The following is a 14581-nucleotide window of genomic DNA, read 5'->3' as shown; positions in this document are numbered from 1 at the left end:
TGAATTGCTTTAAGTTTGTCTTACATTTCAAACCACCATTTTTATTACTTTGAAGTAAGGGTGAGAATTTGTGTTTGCGGGTTGGATTTGGGTCGTATCAAAAGCTATCAGCCCTATTTTGAATTTTGAGGCTTCTCTCTATTAAGGAAGAAAAGTGATTGGTCGCTATTTATTTTCTGAAAATTACAAAAATAACTATTTGTAGAATATTAGAATCTGATTGAATCTTATTTCGCGGTGAATATTAGAAAATGAATCAATTTGTACAATATAATTGGACGAAAATCTTATATTGCAATGAATGTTGAGATCGATCGACTTGTGTATAAATGAAACAGGCCTATATGCTCATGATTCTATTTCTTCAATAGTACTTTGAATCTCCTAATTTATATGTCCTACCAAAAAAAGAGACAAATTTATTCATTTTTAGTAAAGTTGACATATTTATAGTACAGTATGACAAGCAAGAGTGTCTCGGTACGTAATTGAAATTGTGTGACACTCGCTGCTTGTGTCTTGCTTACAAGCACAAAACACGAACAACCCAAAACCTTTGTAACATAGAACAATCAATCTCTCTCAATTTAGCTTGAACAAATAATATATATTTATAATGTTTTCACAATAGTTTATGATGATCATAAAGATGCCAACGACAAAGACGATGACGACGTCGATGAAGGTGTAACCAAAGCCGACCCATCAGGCGAATTCCGGCAAAGAGGGCACGTCCCATTCAATTTTAGCCACTCGTCTATGCAATTAGCATGGAAATAATGATTGCACTCCGGTATAGTCCTCAGTTCTTCCTTAGGCTGATATTCAGACAAGCATATGGGGCAAGTGTTCTCACTAGGTTTGGGTAATCGTCGGCTCTCACCGAGCAGTGTTTTTGGGTATGATTCTATTGTCGGCCCGTCGAGACCCACCGCAAAGACGCTTCGTTGTTGCGGCGAGATTATGCTAGTGAGTTCCATATTGGCTTGGTGTCTACGTCTATAAACCCTAATTCTGCCACAAAGGTAACATGAGAGCCCAATGATGCACAGCAGTCCGGGTATTCCCACGCCTATGATTATGCCGTACTTGGCACTCCTTGGAAGACCACCTAAAAGAGGAAACAATTACAGTAAACTAATTGATCATAGATAAAATATCAACAAATAGTTAACCAATTTGTTAAAAAGCGAGATATGAATCCAATACAAGCTATAGCATAAGCACCGGTGCTTTATAAATAATTGTCGCCAATGGTTTTACCATTCTCGACTATATAAATACACGCCGAAAATTATCATCAGTTTATTAGCGTTTATTTAATAGCCAATAATAGATGTGATTTTTTTTAATAGTGACCTATATAGCAACAACGGAGCCAGAATTAATGTTTTATTTGGGGCAACACCAAGTTCAACAATTAATTCATTAAGCCTTTAACTTTAAAAAATCTGTTAGTATAAGCAATAATCTCCTCATTATCATATATAAGTAGTCCCTACATACTAAATCAAGTAAGAGCTAAATTTAATAAAATTGCACACACCGCATGACCCCATAATGAAAATTAGAGAGATCATGTTTTCTTATAGAAAATTTTAAAGCATTTTAAGATTAGTTCTACACTTTGTCTTTTTCCTAAGGCTTTCTCTGTGTTGGGTCATGACATTCTCTACATGCCAATTATGGCAAAGTCTATTTGTATAATTCTAATGCATGGATTTATGTCAATGATCTTGAAAGGCATTAAGTTCAAAGTTTGAAAATTGAATGACTGCATAGAGGACTTTTTGAGGTTAACTTTTGAAAGATGCAAGATGGTGGTCTTGTGGTCAACCTCCGAGTTTGTTGAATCTCTCTTTGCACAGTGCCCTCCAGATTGAAACAGAGAAAATACCGACATCATTGCTTTGACTACGGCATGCTTTCAAGGTTGAAAACCAACTCCCACCCAAAGAATTAGAGCTGTGGGAGCATTAGAACCATCCCTTATGCGATTTAATTTTGACAGATTTTTTTTTTTTTTTAAACTCAAAGAAGACAGAGGAGATGACCAGAGTGACTACTCTGCCTGAGCGTGACCATGATAGTACCTGCCTGCTGGTCAATTGCACAGAAGGGACATAGACAATAAAAAACCGCAGGCGATTCCTCAAGTTTAATAGAACCATGATTTTACTCTTTAGTCTCACTGAGAATACTAGCGATACTCAAGCCAATAAGATGGTAAACCAAACACTTTCTATTTCAGAATTCGAACTCAAGACCTAACCCCATTATTAAACTTGAATGCCATTACACCACTCCTTCGGAGGTTTTTGTTTTGACAGAATTGATCATACGTGGACTTTGATCATCGCCTACCAATTGTTTTGACAGAATTGATACGTGGACCCTGTCTCTTTATGTGGTTAGGTTGAAAAGTGTTAGACTTGTTCACGGTTCTTGAAGAAAGTGATCTCCCACCAAATTAAACAAATGGAACCGTCCTCTGTGTGAATGGTGTTAATTAGGCCATCTCCAGTAATAAAAGTTAGAATAGCTATTAAAAAAGAATAACTCTCTACTTTAACTACTATTTATCCTAATTTCTCTTTAACAGTTCACTCTCTACTTTTTTAAAATATTATTTTTTAATCATTTTCTTTAATTTTTGTTTTCATTTCTCTCTTACTCTTTGGTCTCTGTCTCACTCTCCAGTCTCCCCCAACCCCAACCCACTGCACTACGACGAAGAAGAAGCACCCACCGCACCACACTCTCTACTTCAATACCGCACAACTCAACCACCGGATCAACGCCGTTCAACCACTACACACACGACGTCGATCCACTCACGGCCAGAGCAACGGAATCACCGATTAGCATCGATCAAGACCGATCCACCGGAAAAAGGGCACAGCTGAAGCCGATCAAGAACCCGGCGGAATCCACCTCCAACTTCACTGGCGTCGACCCATCCACCGGACGTCACCCATCGTCGATCCATGGAAGATCGGGGCTCATACTGCCGATCAAGACCCCGGCGGAATCCACCTCCAGCTTCACTGGCGTCGACCCATCCACCGAACGTCACCCATCGTCGATCCATGGAAGATTGGGGCTCATACTATTGCTTCCATTGTTAGATGAGGGACGAAGAGTGACAGAGAGGGACGAAGAGGAATCGGAGAGGGAGAGAGGGAGAGAGAAATTATTAATAAAAAAAGTCTAAACACATGAACAGTGAATAGCCAGTGTTGGCTATTCACTGTTCATATGTTTAGAGAAATGGTTAAAATAGCCATTTTGTTGGAGAATAAAATTTACTAATAAAAGTCAAATTTGATTATTTTGAAGGAAATAGCAAGTCTACTGGAGATGGCCTTAGTGCTGCAGAATGTTAGACTTGGTCTTGCTTCTCGAAGAAAGTGATGTATATATACCACCCAACCAAGTAAAACCATGGGATGTGGCATGTGCGTAGGGAATCGGCATTTCTCTACAATTATTTTAATTGAATTACAGAGGATTGTGAGAAGTTTTATAAACTTGGGTTCAGATTTTTAGCAATTTATCATCCGAATTGTTAGTAATACAGACAGTAAATATGAAAAGTTTTATGAAATTAATCCATTTGTCTAAACATTGCAGCAAACTGCTCAAAACTTTGGGTTTCATGGGAATCTTTATTCAATGAAGTCCGCCTACTTAACAGAAACTTTCACAATTGTTTGTCCACTTATATATAGAAAATAAACAATTGCATTGCTCAAGATTATTAATTGTTGAAGATCTCAAATTGTATAAATGTGTGTGTGTGTTTTCATGTTGTGGAAGTGTTCAAGTTGTTCATGATTATTGAAGAAAGCGATCTTCCACCCAAAACAACTAGCAATGTGGGACCTAGTCAGTTTGACTACGATCAAACCTCCTCCTCTTTTTCTCTATTCTTCTGTGAAATAATTGTAAGAAGAAATGAAGAATTAACCAACGAGGAGTGGAGAAGAATACAAGGCCCGCAAGGATTTGAAGTCATATATATTAATCATATTAATCATATTTCTTCAAAAAAAAAAAAAATAATCATATTATAATATGTGAAAAGTTTATGGACCCATTGATACTTTCGAAAGACGCATTGAGAGAGAAAGGGACACCAACTTTTAAAGTGCCCAAATGAAAAAAAATCTTAACGATGTGGAACACTTTCACATGCCCCCTCACTTGTGTTAACTAATAGCCAAACACGTAGACAACAACAGGAGGAAAAGACCCATCACATAAGAAACATGTGGCTCTGATACTATGTAAAAAGTTCATGGGCCCATTGACATTCTCAAAATACACATTGAGAGAGGAATGGACACTATGATTTATAAAGTGTCTGGGTAAAAGAAATCTTAGTGATGTGAGACGCTTTAATATAATCTATATTAAATTATTATTTATCTAAAAATAAAAAATAGATTACTGAAAACTATGAATTTTATAATTTAATTAACAGTCTAATTAATACCTTAAAAAACAATTTTTAGTGAAACAATTAAAACGTACCAATGTTGTTGCTTGGACTGTTGACAAAGCATTCAACATCGAGGCTCGTATCACTGCGCACACAGTCTCCACCACGAGCCCAAAGCGGTGAAGTTTTGAATGAGCCGTCTGGGAAAGCAATCGTCTGGGTCGGCGATATATATTAATTGGTACAAGTAGTCGATGTGTAAGACAACGAAGTCCCCAGAATTCGGCAAACGGATGATTGTCCGGCTTTTGTTGTCGCATGAGAGATCGAATCCCGGATCATAGCCGCATGCTGGGGCTTGAGAGCCTTTGAGTCGGAAAGGGAACTGAACAGGCACGTTTTGGTTGCCATCACAAGATGAAGGTTTACAGATTATGGCGTTTGATGCTATGCGAGGAAGGAAGAAGAAGAGGAGGAGGAGGAAGAAGGAGGTGGGGAAGAAGACTTGGAAGGAAGCCATACACGATAGTCGAAGTGAATTAGGAAGGTTAATAAGCTACATTGGATAGCTAGGGAGTAGTGGAGTCCTCTTCAAAGTCAAAAGAGCTTTTTTTTATTTTATTTTTTGTTTTTTTGAAGAACAAAGTCAAAAGAGCCGCCTATACATATTGTGAAGAAATATTCAAGGAAAGGTTCTCCAATTACATCGTGACAGCAATATTGTGAATGAGGGAATAATTGTCTTTTTTTAAAAAAATTATTCATATTTGTTCACCTAAATGCTTTACTATTAGATTTAATTTTCATTTATTAATTTTAATTATATCTCACTTAATTATATCTTAAAAAACCAAAAAATTGAACGGTTAATTTTATAACGAATAGAGTTTTCTTCTAAATTGGATTTGACAAATTTCTTTTAATTCAATCTATAAAATTATCATACATTCTGTAATACTTTAATATGTGAGATGTATATAATATTATCATATATTCCTTAATCTGTAAGAAGTATATAACCTAATTTGTGAGAAGTATATTCCTTAACGACATTATTATAACTAAACTCGTTGTTCAAAATTTTTATCATCAATGATATGAATGAGTGAATGGTTAAAAAAAGCAAGGTTCCAAATTTTGGACACAACTTGCAATTCAACACGAACTTAATATGAAATTTGTAGGTTATGGTTTAGAGGTGTGACTTATTTAATTAAATGAGTCAGTTAGGGTTGACTTATCTAATCTTATATATGTGGCTCAACATGATATGAATCTAATATGCGATATAAATGATACCAATTTTTTTATATAACCTGTAAATTTGATATAAACTTAATACGAAATTAACAAAATATTATTGAAAAGTCTAACCTATTTACTTAAATACATCAAATTATAATTAATTCATATAATTTTATATTCATATGTGGATATGACTCAAAATAGGTAGACTAGCACAAATTACCATCCCTTCTCTTAAAGACGTACGTGGACCATAAAATTCTGTCTAAAAAATTCAAAAGACCTTATGATTGGTAGAAACTGGACCCTAAAAAGAATTCAATGCTTCTGACGTAAAGATAGAATATTGAACATGTAGAAGGGGCAGGAAAAGTAAAATGTCTAGAAAAGGAGGGCAGTGTTTGACAAATGCTTATGATCTATATTTATTGAGGAAAGTTCAAAGAGCTATATTATATTTAATAATTTAATTATTTATAATACATAAGTTCTTATTTGTATTTGAATAAGTCAACATATACAAGTAAACATAAATCGAATACAAATAACCTAAACCAAAAAATATATATCAATAATATTATATTTAGAATACATTATTGTTTTCAAAATTGCACATAAAAAAAAATAAAAAATAAAAAAATTAGATAGTATAAAAAACAAAAACAAAAATTGAAAAAAACATGTTTAGAAATGTGAATTATAGTTTGAAAAAATTGAATATATTTTAAAATTCATGTTTAGTTGTGAGTTGTTTTCTACTATTTTTTCTTACTATTTTTCCCTCGGTTTTTGCATGCGAATTGTGTTTTGGCAACAAGTATCTCCTCGGTTTTTGTGTGCGGATTTATTTAGATTGAATTTTGCATTTTCTGACCCAAAAATAAATTCAGGAAATAAAAAAAAGAACTGAATTGAAAATTATGGCGTACTTCCAAGCATGCACTGCAGCACTAACAAATATGCTCTAAAGTTAGCACAAAAGAAGGCAAGGCCCATAAGTGCTCGACTAACGATATGGAGCCGAAATTTAGCTGCGTAAACTATTGTAATATTACTTAAATAATTAAATTTATTATTCTATATCAATTTAAAATTTTAAAATAAATAATAATTTAATATAGTATTATAACTAATTAAGATTCTAATTCTACACTTAAACCCCCCTTAAGTTATTCAACCCTTTTTGATATTCAGAAAAATATGAAAAGAAAAAAAAAGGAGACTAATCCGCTGTGTTTCTATGTTTTCCTCCATTTCTAGTGTTGAATTACCCTAGAGTTATGGATTTGATGAGGATTATATTAACCTAACTTTAAATATTTAATGAGATTAAATTACCCTAAATTAAGAAATTGATTAAAAATATTATACTTCATCCATACTTATTGGCAGTGGCGGAACTACTAAGGAGCTTGGGGCCTGGCCCCGAGCCCAAAGGTTCTACCCAAAAAAAAAAAAAATTTACTCCTAATTTTTTTATTTTTTTTTAATTTTGGCCTCCCAACTTTTTTTTAATTTTTTTTTTTTTCAATTTGGCCCCTGAAATTGGAGAGGTTGGCTCTGCCCCTACTTCTCGAATAAGTGATTGGATAGTTCAATTTTCATTTCGTCATATAAATCTCATAATTACCTACTCTAATCGTATACGATTCAAACATATAATTGTGTTTCATTTGATAACAGATAATTGTGTTTCATTTGATCGGAAAAGTAAACGTACCATTGCTGCTTGGAACAATATTAAAGCATCCAACATCCAGACTGGTAGCACTCTTGCGCGCACAGTATCCATCGCCGGCTAGACATTCTCCACAACTGGGCTCACCCCAAGTCAACTGCACCATCGGTGACGGTGACAGTGGCACAGGAAGCAAATCCATCAAAATTACCCGACACGACGGCATCGTCATCAAAGTCTCACTGTAGCGACTCGCCGTGATCTAGATGTTATAGTCGTCGCCGCAAACGCAAGGAATGACCCGCCCATACCCGTACTCGTACATCATCGTCTCGTTGGCCGAGCAGTTGAAGAAGGTGAAGTTTCCGACAGCTGCAAACCGGAAAGGAGAGCCCGAGACAGTGAAGTTCTGCAGGAAGCGTCTGGCAAAGCAATGATCTGGGTCGTCGATATATATTGATTGCTCGTAGTAGTCGATGTATTCGACGACGACGTCACCGGAATAAGGGAGAGTGAGGATTGTCTGGCTTCGGTTGTTGCATGAGAGATCGAATCCCGGATAGCCGCACGATTGGTCGGTATTCATGCCTTTCAGACGGAAAGGGAAGTTGACGAGCGGGTTTTCCCTGTCACCACAAGACGAAGTTTCGCAAATTATGGCGCTTGAAGTTATGTGAGGAAGGAAGAAGAAGATGAAGAAGGTGGAGAAGAAGACTTGGGAGGAGGCCATTTGTGCGAAAGTGGAAGCTACAAAATATTCAGGGGGTGTGAGCTAGGGAAAGCCGGAAAGCCAGATAGTTTAATAAAGCTACATGGGATAAGGATCTTTGAAGTCAAAATAGCCTGCATGCATTTTCTTTTAGTTATTAAAATTCCCTTCAAATGTAAGAATAATCTGCTTTTTTTTCTTTCTTTCTTTTTTTTTTTTTTTTTTGTAATTTTTTTTAATATATATACACACACATTGAATAATACATATTTGATCACCTAATATTATATCCATAATTTTTCTTTTGATTACCTCATTATAACTTACTTATATGTTAAAAAAAAAAATTGAACTATTCATTTTTAAAAACCTACATCAAATATTCAGTAAAAATGCTATTATTCACACATATTTATCATGTAAGACTCATTTACATGAGATGATAGATTACTTAAAACACGCCATGCCAACTAATATAAAATAAATGAGATAATTAGATATGCTAATACTTAGCATTTTCCTAATCCATAATGCATGGGGAAACAGCAAACGAGCAATAAAGACGGAAAAAAACCTTATATATTTTAAAAATCTATAGTTTGAAGAAGTCGATCTTTTTCCTACTCCAATTTAAAAATCAAAATATGATCGACTTTGTTTGTTATTGTTTTTTTTAAAAAAAAAAATTGTGAAAATAGTTTTAAGTATTTTGTAATTATTTTATATTTTAGATTGTTCAATAATATTTTGGTTTTGAAAACAAAAAACGAAAGTGAAAAAAATAAAATAATTTAACAAACAAAGCTTGAGAATGCACCTTGACAATGGTATCCCAGGACATAATACCGCCCGATTTTCATACTTTAATAACGTGATAAATACAGATCAAGATGTCCTATAATTTTTTTAAAATTGTAAATTCTTAAATTATTTGAATTTATGTCATTTCATACATCAAGCCGCATGCAAAATGCTACATATTAAAAATGTGACATGTTAACAATGAGAATTGAGTATATTTCTATTAGTCTTTTGTACTTTATGTCGTATAAAAATTTTGAATAAAAAACTATATTTTGATTTATTAAAAAATATATGTCTATTCAAAATTGAAGAAAAAGTCTTTCGAAATGTTTTTTTTTTCCCTCTCGATAACGTGTTATATCTTTAATATTTATCGTTTTTCACGCTATTAGATTAAAAAAATGATCTAAATTCACATAATTTGAGAATTTAAAATTTCTTTAAAAATGTTGAAAATTATAATCCAATAAATACCCCACTTAATTGCCTGCCATTGGATCACCAATAAAGTCCATCTAGTAGGGTTGATTCGATAGAGTGGTTATGGTTAAATTGTCGAGAACTGATTCCCGTACATCACTTTTACAACAAGTTTACAACAGCCCTCTCACATGGGGTACAGTGTGTGGGGCCCACCCCATGTGAGAGGGCTGTTGTAAACTTGTTGTAAAAGTGATGTATTTCTATCATTTTTCTAAATTGTCCTTGAGAATTAATAAGAAAGAAGGTGTGGATGGTGGACCCAAGTGCATCGGGTAGACCCAAGGGCATCGGGTAGGTGAGCCCTATATCTTTTGGGTTGCCCAAAATAATTAGCTTGTTTGGTAAGCAATTGTATCGTGAAATATTTATTTGAATAGTAGTAAGAAGTAATTAATGTGATATACAATTTGATAATGCTTTATAAAAAAGTGAAAAAGTTTTGTTTTGTAGTGGATTTTTTTTACTTGTATAGTAATAAAAAATTAATGATGTGATATAAAAAGTGTAAAAAAGTTAGAATGTTTTTTATTTAATTTTTTTGAAAAAAGTGAAAAAAAAAAAAATAGAATGAGAGTTAGAATGGTTTGCCAAACAAGCTCATGAACTCTACACACCTTCTTCCTTGTTTTTTTGCCCAAATTGGACATAATTAGGATTACAAAGTAAAAAAAATAAAAATTAGGGCATTCCCATCGAGTTGGTAAACCAAATGCCATATTAAATGGAGTAGTTTGGTAGATTCAATAACTGTAATCGCCGCAAGGAATTCGTATTTGTCAAATGATACTTCCAACTTGGAAAGTACCTTGAAAAAATTAAGGATACTCCTTTTATTTTTTGAGTTAAAGTTAAGAGACATGACCCGTTTAATTAAATTGATCAAATTATATAATATTATACACATATTAAACCGAACCCAATATTCAAATAGAAATTGTCACCCTTTCCTTAAGACTAACTGAGCATTGCCTTTTGCTTTCTGCAATATTTGATTGTGTACCCATGGAGGCCCATCCCAGCAGTGGGCTTTGATGTGGATGATTATGGATAATCATACGTTCTAATAGTATGATTATGTACATCGTAAGCCCAATGGTGCATTATTAGTCCAAAGAAAGACATCGTAAACCCAATGATTATGTACATCGTAAAATATTAGCAACTTCAAATGTTTTTAAGTTGACCAAGAAAATAAAAGTAATTTTATATTTATATTAAGCGTTCATCAAGTATCTATTAAAAAATTAGATGACTTTTAAAATTACTATTGGACGTATGATTAATCAAATTGTAATTTTAAAAGCCACCTTATTTTTCATGGACATTTAATGTATACGTAGAATTACTCATAAAATAATCATCCTAAAGCCTGAATATTTTCAATAGGTTAGGTTAAGTTGGGACGGGCATAATAAAGAAAGATATGTTAAACCATTATCTTCCTAATTTTGTTTTAATTAAGTTTGTGGTTTTAGGTTTGCGTTGAATTTCTGATGGATGAATTGTGCTCAAATAGATATATATGTATAAGGAAGAGTTAAGTGCCGCCTTTTGTTATTCTAATAGAAAAGTTATATAATTCAAATTATTAGTTATTTTTTGGTTAACGGTTTCAAATGTTGATGGATTTAGAAAATCTCTGTAAATTATGTGGCTCGTTAGCATTTCGGTCGTGTTCGAAAGGTAGTTTGTTAAGTTAATATGTGGATTGAACACCCACTACAAATAACTTTGTTATTAGCCACTTGCAATTAGCCACGTGTATGGGGTCATACACATGGCTAATTGCATTTAGCCACAACCAATTATACGTGGTAAATTCTGTTGTGTTTAAATGCACAATTAGCCGCGTGTCCCTTTATATATGTGGCTATTTAGCCATGTATCATTTAGCAACTTGCAAAAAATACGTGGCTGACAGGAATTTATTTTTTTTTGAAATTCTAGCCGCGTGTATTTCAATACACGCGGCTAAAATTTTTGTCCTTTTTAAAAAAAAAAATTGGCATACATCGATCCGGCCAGGCCAGGCCGGTATCCTTTCTTCTCCAATCTGGCATACATCCGGCCAGGCCAGGCCGGTCTTTTTTCTTCTCCCATTAATCCATAACCAAAACAACAGCAAATTCATTACACCCAAACCCAGAAAACACAGCAAGAAGCCAGAAAAAATAGCAAGAACCCGGCCATTCAACCCAATCGCCCGAAACCCAAAATCAATACAAGATGGGAAAAAAAACAACAGCATCACGCCGGGACCAAAACAACAACGTCACGCCGGAAATAAAACCCAAAATGGGAAAAAAAAAAATCAATACAAGAGAAACCCTAAATCATCAAACCAATTCGCCGGAAATTATCAAACCAAAACGCCCGAAACCCAAAATCAAATTCAATAAACCCAAACAACAGCAAATCGCAGGAAATAAAACCAGAAAAAAATACCAATCCCTGAGAATCGGTCGCCGGAAATCAATCTCCCTCTTCCATCTCCAGCTCCGATCGGTCTCCCTCTTCCATCTCCCTCTGTGTGAAGAAAAGAACAAAAAAAAAAAAAAAAAAAAGGAGATTTAGGAACGAAGAGCGTGGGAAAAAGGGAAAGAAGGAAAAGAAAAAATTACACGCGGAAATCATACCACAGACCGGATCTCCAGCTCTCTCGGTCTCCGTCTTCCATTTCCCTCTCTGGCTCTCTGTGACTGTGTGAAGAAATAAGGCTGGGGAAGAAAAGAAATAAGGGGAAGAAAGAAGGAAGAAGGGAAAGAAGGAAGAAGGCAGAAAAAAGAACAAAGAAAAAAGAAGAAGAAAGAACCGGCCATTAATATTATCCTCGAAGGAAGAAAGAAAAAGAAAAAAGAAATGATAAAGAAAAGTCAAACAATGCGGGCGGTGCAGCTGCAGAAGAAAAAAAGAAAAGGAGGGAATTTTGAATCACTTGGCCATGTTTATTTGATACACGCGGCCAATTGGCCGAGTGTCAAAAATAAACGCGGCTAATTGGCCGCGTGTGCAAATTGGCCGCGTGTAAAAAATAAACGCGGCCAATTGACCGCGTGTGCAAAATACACGCGGCCAATTGGCCGCGTGTATTTTTTACACGCGCCTACTTGTTTTTCGCAAACAATCTGTCACGTAGTTATTAAGATACGCGGCCAGTTGGCCGCGTGTCTACAGTAACTGTTACTGTAGACACGCGGCAAATTACAGTTTTTTTTGTAGTGACCTAAGACTGGAAAATTAGTTATTTGGATGATGTTGAGTGTAATGGCAATCACATATATATTCTTGGTGCTGAAACTTTTCCGATGGTCAATTTAGTTACTGTTTAGTTATGTGGCAATCAATTGTTTTGCCTCCGAGGTAGCAGAATGGAAGGTAAGTGTTGCTTCTGGAAGCAATACAAGTACTTGAAAAGCTAAGCTAACTGAAAATGTCTTTGCCTCTTGAATTAATATGGTTTCACCTACTTGAATTAGCTCCATGCCATAATTGTGTCTTTTCAGCATGTACTTATTGTTCTGTTATGATCATTTGTGAAGGCTGGTGATGAACTTTTTAACGGATCCGTACTTGTTGAAAATGTATCAAGCGGCTAAACTTCATAATAGTAATATTATGGGATTTGATATGGGTTTCATCTCTATGATATTTTTGGAGCTGGAATTTGCTTGGGTTTCAGCCACTCCTTTTGTGGATATAGTATTTTTGCTTTGTTGTTTCTTTTAACAAACATGAATTGCTTTATGTTGGAGAAATAATCAGCTCCAAAGACACGTGGGCCTAAGGTAGTATCGGGGGCCGAGCCCATCGGGTTGGCTCGGCCAGATCAGACCTAAGTACAAGACCAGTCGTTATCTCCAAAAAGATGGATATTCAAAATATATCAAGATAGACTTCTATCCCATCAAATATGGGATAAGGTACCTAATAGAATGACATTAGCTAAAGAGAGTGTCATATCCAGTTTGGACTCTACTACCCAATTTGAATTCTATGAAGATAAGACTCAAGACTATGTGATCTAGGACTCAGACTCCTAATCAGAAAGATAAGATTCAAGACTATGTGATTTAGGACTCAGACTCCTAATTAGATTATGCTCCAAGCACTCTAGCGGTTTTATAACTGTGAACTGTGAGTCTATAAATAAGACTACGGCGTCAGGTATTAAGGGAACACAAGCAGATTCTATGAACTCTTGAGATTACTGATATTCTCCAGAAAATAAGTTTGAATTGACTTAGGCATCGGAGTGGGGGTCCGGTCGGCACCCCCGACGAGCCGTTTGTTATTTTGCAGATTACGAGGAGAACGAACATCGAGGAAGGCAACGAATCACAAGGCAACACGTCACCGTACCGGAAACTGTACCAACAGTTTGGTGCCGTCTGTGGGAACGACATAGTTCCTTCAAAAAAAAAATCCGCAACGGTGACCGGAAATTAGATCACACCTTTGTCAAGAGAAGCAGATTTACGCAAATCTTGGCTTACATGCAATAGATCTGGGTCCAAACATAGCAGATCCATAATCATCACAGTATCGAAATTATGTTCACAACTCCAACGTGCGTTTCTGGGGAAGTACAATGGTAGATCCAAATCCACATCCATCTATTTCGGGCTTGCTTTAACGCACATCAAACCAATGTTGGACCTTGTCGTATATACCAGATATGTTTGATTTAACTTGTGTTTTTCTACGTTTTTAGAGACTATCGTATGGCCCATATATGATTCTGCCTTGAGTGGTGTGAAAATTTTGGAGGTTTCTTAGATGCAGCTTTGACCATTCATGTCAACCATAGAAACTTTTGAAAATTTATCCACTTTTTAGGTCTCGAGTTCACGTGAAAGGCTACAGCACATACAGTCTATACAAAAAAGAAAAAGGCAACAAGGTCGATTGGCTTAGGCTTGGGGGATTGAGCCTAGTCCAATTCGTTCTAATGGGTTGGCCCAGACTAACAAAAAATATACAGAGAAGAAGAAAGGAGAGTTCGGGTCGGTCCAAAGAAAAAAAAAAAACCGATGGGTATGTCCAACCCAGTCCGGCTATGGTTTCTTCCCTGATGAACGGAGAACCCCTCGGCTAGTCGGCTCTTCCCCTTCTGCCGCCAGAGAACATCACGATCTGGCCTTGCTGCTGGTGGTGCTAAGTCAGTTGGTGGAGGATCTGCCGTCACACCGGATCAATGCTGGCCTTCACGGGCTAAACG

At 35.5% G+C, this 14581-nt stretch overlaps 1 long non-coding RNA gene and 1 pseudogene across 1 annotated transcript; both read right to left on the bottom strand.

Annotated features, from left to right (window-relative positions):
- Positions 1-388: 388 nt before the first annotated feature.
- LOC133854892 (putative RING-H2 finger protein ATL21B) lies at positions 389-8146 on the bottom strand (annotated as a pseudogene).
- Positions 8147-11470: 3324 nt separating this feature from the next.
- On the bottom strand, positions 11471-12174 carry LOC133854893 (uncharacterized). Its single transcript, XR_009896875.1, has 2 exons — positions 12000-12174; positions 11471-11889 (listed from the first exon to the last, which is right to left on the bottom strand). It is a non-coding gene; the product is annotated as an uncharacterized LOC133854893 (long non-coding RNA).
- Between the last annotated feature and the right edge of the window lie 2407 nt (positions 12175-14581).

This window comes from Alnus glutinosa, chromosome 13 (assembly GCF_958979055.1).
Source record: "Alnus glutinosa chromosome 13, dhAlnGlut1.1, whole genome shotgun sequence".
NCBI lineage: Eukaryota > Viridiplantae > Streptophyta > Magnoliopsida > Fagales > Betulaceae > Alnus > Alnus glutinosa.
Note: the sequence above shows the minus strand (reverse complement) of the source record. Positions and strands in the feature narration are given on the sequence as shown.